Source organism: Pteropus alecto, unplaced genomic scaffold (genome assembly GCF_000325575.1).
Source record: "Pteropus alecto unplaced genomic scaffold, ASM32557v1 scaffold152, whole genome shotgun sequence".
Lineage (NCBI taxonomy): Eukaryota > Metazoa > Chordata > Mammalia > Chiroptera > Pteropodidae > Pteropus > Pteropus alecto.
In genome coordinates, this window is record NW_006432227.1 from 3,254,456 (window position 1) to 3,260,837 (window position 6,382).

General features: G+C 28.4%; 1 pseudogene; it reads right to left on the reverse strand.

Moving 5' to 3' along the window:
- Positions 1 to 6,164: 6,164 nt before the first annotated feature.
- Positions 6,165 to 6,283, reverse strand: LOC112475899 (annotated as a pseudogene).
- Positions 6,284 to 6,382: the final 99 nt, after the last annotated feature.

The window sequence follows — 6,382 nt, forward strand, 5'->3', positions numbered from 1 at the left end:
TACCCTGAGCTATGGACTCATACATGTTGAAGGAGAATTTATGTGATCTAAAACAACTTTCTGGCAGCTTTCTTACCTGAACAAATCCAACTTTTGACTTTAGCAACTACCTTAGCCTGAAAATGCTCTAATATTTTTGTATAAAAATATTTATACAAAATATTTTTCATATTGTCTAACAAATTAAAACAATTTTGTGATATGACTAGAGTGACCCTATAACAGATTGTCCAAATGAGATTATTTTTTAGTGCATGGGGACACTATTATCAATTTAATCTTAACAATAAATATAATTTGGGACTTTATAAACTTACTGGACACACAGACACCCTGGGCCTCAACTCCCTTGATATAAGGCTCTCAGCTCCCACTATTTTTGTTCGTCTGTTTTTCATGTTTGTTGTTTTTAAAAATAGCTGTATTTTAGATTCAAGGAAATTTGAGAGTTAAAATTCTAGATTGTTTTAATGACTGGATTATAGAAATGTGTCCATTTCGTAAGTTTAAAATTTTCTATTCTGCTACTATAAAAAAATTAAAACAATTGCTTTATTATAGTATACAGACACTATTTATATATATAAATTTGTAACAAGTCAGATGTTGAATGCCAAATTGGTCAAAATTCTGGCAGGAAACCGATGACACACAAATTGGCAATTGAATAATGTTTATTGAGGACATGGTTAAAAAGGTATGGGTTGAGCTAAGAAAATCACAAAAAAACGGTGAAGCTTCTGGTATCTAGAAATATTGGGAACTGTTATTGTCTTTAAGACTGAAGAACAGCAAGGAAGAAGCAACAAGAATAAATACCCCAAGCTATTGTTTCTCATTCCTTCTCATGTCTTGCTATTGCCATCCATTGACCAACTTCAACTAGAAGCCAGAGGGCAAGGATCCCAAATGGGACACTATGATGTATCAGCCTCTCAAGGCACAGAGAAAGATACAAAAAGATGGAAATTATATTTGGAAGACAAAATTGAATATTCAACAAATGAAAACAGGGCACTTTGCCATCAAAAAATGAACACATGAGAAACCCAGTATCTATTTTTCCTGATTTCGATTTAAAAGCTGTAATAATTTCTCAACCTAAAATATCAAGTTTATGTATATATTTTCCAACTTTTTTAGGTTAGCATGTAAAAGTAAGACCTGTGTATATTCGTATAACTAATTTTACTTTATTTTTAAATCCATCACAGGTTTTCTTAAGTGGTTGCCATAATGAGGCTTCATCAATAAAAGACTGACCATGAAACAGGATAATTGATCAAAGTTAAATACATGGATTATTCCAAAGTTGTAGATAAAGATAGCAACAAAGGATAGTAAAGTACATGATGCTGGCAACAAGAGAGAGCAGAGGGAGGTGAAAGGAGTGGTCACTAAAGCTGCAGAGGGTACTCGAATGAGAAAAGTCATCTGAAAAGAGATGTCACCTTCAGTAGAGGGACACATAAACCTATGACCACAAGTGAAAAAAAGTCTTGAATTCTCTGGGGTTTACTCTCTTTCATTTTCTCATCTCCTACTGATTCTTCCAACTGACGGAATTTGATGAGAGTCAGAGAGCAGAAAGCTCAATGACGTTAGCACTCAGGGCAGTGGCCCAGGTCACCTGAAAGACAATAAAGGGTAAAGAGGATATCCGAAAGGACACACAGAAAATATCCAGCATGCTAGGAAAATATGTCTTATAACTCCTAATATCTATTTCAGAATTCCTATTAAGATGTTAAAATATGGTGATTTTCTTTAAAAATATCCCAGTTTTCCAGAGAAAGAAAACTGCTGGGAAGACTAATAATACTCTCTCATTAGAACACGGCAAAGTCATGTGCTTTCAAAAATAGAAGAGAGACAAATCTGATAGGGAGTGATGTGAAAACATTGGAAGTTGGAGACAAAGAATAAATCTAAAATTAAAGAAGCTATCCAAATTCATTTTAATAAATACTCATTATTATGACAGGTAATTTCAAGTCATGTCTCTTGTAAAAATTTGATGGACATTCTAAGTTATTAGAGTTAGTTTCAACTATATTCAAGAATGAAATTCTAGACCTTGATAAAGTTAAATGACCTCTAACTTCTGGCCTAAGGAAAAAAAAAAATTTAAACTACGTGAAGACCTCGTGTTGTTTTTGTACTTTAAATTTTGAGTTCTTTATTTATCTGATAAAATGCTTTAAAAAGAATTGCTAATTTAATTAATGCTTTTCTTTATCAATGAGTAGGTTAATATTTATCTTATTTTAGAAGCAATATCAGTGTGCACTTTAAACTTTATTATTGAAATGTAGAGAGAAAGAAGTGGAAAGCCATGTTAAGTTTAATATGAAGTAAACATAAATATCAGAAAAATATGACTTTAATCACATTGAGTTTTTGACAAGATACTAGGATCATAAAAACTTAGTACTTAGAAAATGTAGTTAAAAGTTTGAAATTAGAATGACACAGTGGATACATTATTTTATTACATTATATTCTCTCTACTCTTCTGTTGAATTGTCTGGATTTATACATTTATTATATATTTTATGCAGAATTTTATGATATGTGTATATATGTGTGTGTATTATATATATATGTATTTGTATATGTGTATATGTGTATTATATATATATGTATTTATATATGTGTATACAAATATATTTGTATATTTGTATATGTGTATACAAATATATGTGTATATTTGTATATCCCATCAAAAACAACTACTTGATATAGCCCTGGCAACAGTGACATATATCATCAACACAGTCTAAAATTCAAAATGATTTGTTATCCTATAAAAAATTTAACAAAATATGATGAGAGAATGATATTTTAATTTATAGTTTTTTCAGGAATATACATATCTATTTTAATTGTTTACATAAATAAAAATTGATTATAAAAAAGTCTTAAAGCAGTTTCTTCATAAATAACTACATTAAATTTTTTAAAAAAATTATAGTTAACCTGGGAAACCTTCCATGACTGAAGCATTATGATATGACATTTCAATATTCCATTAATATCAGGATTAAATATTTCTATTTTTAAATGTCAGCATTTCTAAATTATTAAAATGCAGGTGGTCAAAAACATTTACTTGGCCTTAACTTGATTGAGCTGATCTGCAAATAAACTATTGTCTAATAATGAGACAGAGCAGAAATATAATTAAATGCAAACAAAATAATGTGTTTGTATTTTTTTCAAAATGGCAACGTAAAACTTATTATATCTTTTTAAAATGTTTTAACTTGATTTCTTATATTCTATTAAATGCAGTGGAAGATTCATTCAATTTTCTCATTGCATCAAGTGAGTTTATTTTAGGAAAAAATAAAGCTTTTTATAAAAAAATTTTAAATAAAAATCCTTTTAAATAAAGCCCTTTATAAAAGAATACTAGAAAAATAATGAATAATAGACAAATAGTAGAAAAATAATGAATAATACACGATTAGATATCATTCTCACAAGAAGGTAAATTTAAATTTTATGTCTTTAAATACGTACACGTCACATGTCTTAGCAACTCTTTGACACATCTTTCCAGACGTAGATGCTTAAATGTAGTTTATTTCCTTCTCATATGTAAATATGAACACACACATACACACACACACACATAAAAAACACACATCAAAAATGTCCAATGAATGGTGAGGGATAAGTGAACGAGGGTGGAGATTAAGAGGTACAAATTGGTAGTTACGAAATAAGCATAAGGATGAAGAATATAGCATACAGAATATAGTCTGTAGGATGGTAATGAAGATGTATAGTGTCAGATGATTACTGGATTTATCAGGGCGATCACTTCAAAAGTTATATAAATGTCTAATCACTGTTTTGTATACCTGAAACTAATATAATATTGTATGTCAACTATAATAAAAAATTAAAATTAAAAAAATCACTTAAAATTTATATATTTTGTATATAAGTACATAATTATTTATTATTTAATAAAAATAAGTACATGTAATTAAAGAACAACTAAGCAAATGAAATTGAGTAACCTTTATGCTATTTAGTTTAATATACTATTTTCTAAACCAAACATAAATTCTATGGTAATTTTAACTTACATATCTTTAGAATAATGTTTAAATTACATAATTCTAGATGAATTTGTAAGTGAACAGAATATTTTAAACAAATTCCAAATATTCTAGCAAAATACCATAAGTAGTATAACCCATTTTTGTATCTGTTCTTTCTGGAAAGTAACATAATTTGGGAGAATGTGAAGTCTGAGTCAGAGCGACCTCTTATACATGCCAGTACTGACATATGTGATGGTGGGCAATTATTATACTCTGAATTTTTAAAAAATATTGAATAAAAGATAGCAATCATATTAATATTACTACAGTAAAACATGAATTGCCAAGCCAAGTGACATAAATTAAGATTCTAAACAGGCTTCATTTAATTTGGTTCAGGCCTTACTTCCAAATAAATTCAAGTTGTCTGTTTTTTGTTGTCAAGTACATTGTGAAAAGGATTTTGTTTTTCAGAGTTGTTTGGATTTTGGAATTGTAGATTATACTTATTGTATTTATTGTATTTCTCATTTGTTTTTCTCCTTCCTCTCAAGTTAAGTATATGTACATAAGAAATTGATAACACATAGTAATTCAGATAATATAAAAAAGCCAATATCTGTATAGCACTCATAGTTCTAGTCACAGTTTTAAACTCTTTAACCAAATATATAATTATATATATAAATTATTACTAAATATATATTTTAAAGCTTAGTACTATGGCTAGAAGAATTAATATTTATTTATATAGATAAATTATATAAATATAAATAAATATATACATATATTTAAGGGCTTAGAACTGACTGGACATATAACTGTTATCTAAGTATTAACTACTATTATTTGGATTAAAATCCATTGAATTTTTATAGCAAAACTATAATATTGATATAATACCATTATCTCCATGTACAACTGAAAAACTGAAACTCAAGGTGAAAACAAGTAGTGAATGTTATAACTGAAATCAAACCAAAGTGGTCTGTATCCAAAATCCTTGCTTTTATAGTCTTCACTGAACTTCCAAATACCTCCTTCCTAATAAAATGCTGGATAATTCACAAATGTTATATATAAAGATTAGTTCGTCAATCAGTTTTAAATTTCTCTTCAAACAATATCTGTATAGCACTCATAGTTCTAGTCACAGTTTTAAACTCTTTAACCAAATATATAATTATATATATAAATTATTACTAAATATATATTTTAATGCTTAGTACTATGGCTAGAAGAATTAATATTTATTTATATAGATAAATTATATAAATATAAATAAATATATACATATATTTAAGGGCTTAGAACTGACTGGACATATAAGTGTTATCTAAGTATTAACTACTATTATTTGGATTAAAATCCATTGAATTTTTATAGCAAAACTATGATATTGATATAATACCATTATCTCCATTTACAACTGAAAAACTGAAGCTCAAGGTCAAAACAAGTAGTGAATGTTATAGCTGAAATCAAACCAAAGTGGTCTGTATCCAAAATCCTTGCTTTTATAGTCTTCACTGAACTTCCAAATACCTCCTTCCTAATAAAATGCTGGATAATTCACAAATGTTATATATAAAGATTAGTTCGTCAATCAGTTTTAAATTTCTCTTCAAAAACGACAGTACCTCTTATTTGTCTAAATGCTATTATTGTTACAGTGAGAGCGTAGACTCAAGCACTAGTCAAAATATAGGCTCCTTAATTAAAAAATCAGTTTCCATGACACATATGTTCCTGATGGTCAGTCAGTTGCATAATCTTTGTTTAATAAACAGAGCATAATTTTAATGCATTGATGCAGTTTATCCAGTCCAAACCATTTTTCTATGAGAAATTTGTACAGTATTGTCACCAATCTATAAAGCATCACTTTCATTTAACAACTCCTAAATCAGCCATCGAAATTATTTCCTGTGTCTCAAACATAAGTCATTGGAACGATTTGGAAAAAACTACAAACTAATGGTTTCAATACATCGCTATCAATATAGCATCAATGTGCATAACTGGAATACCTACTCTCCAATAATGCATATTGTGTTTAAAAGATTCTTTTTATTTATTTATATTTATTTTATTTTATTTTTTTAAAACCTACAACACCTGTTCTTCCTAGGTGGTCTCCCATGCAAGTACTAACCAGGCCCGACCCTGCTTAGCTTACGAGATCAGATGGGATTGGGCACGTTCAGGGTGGTATGACCGTAGACTTTAAAAGTTTCTTTAAAATATAGTAATTTAATCCCTAAGAATTATCCCAGTGGTGCTTATTTAAAGTTCAGTAGCATCCTGATAAGAAAAACATTTTA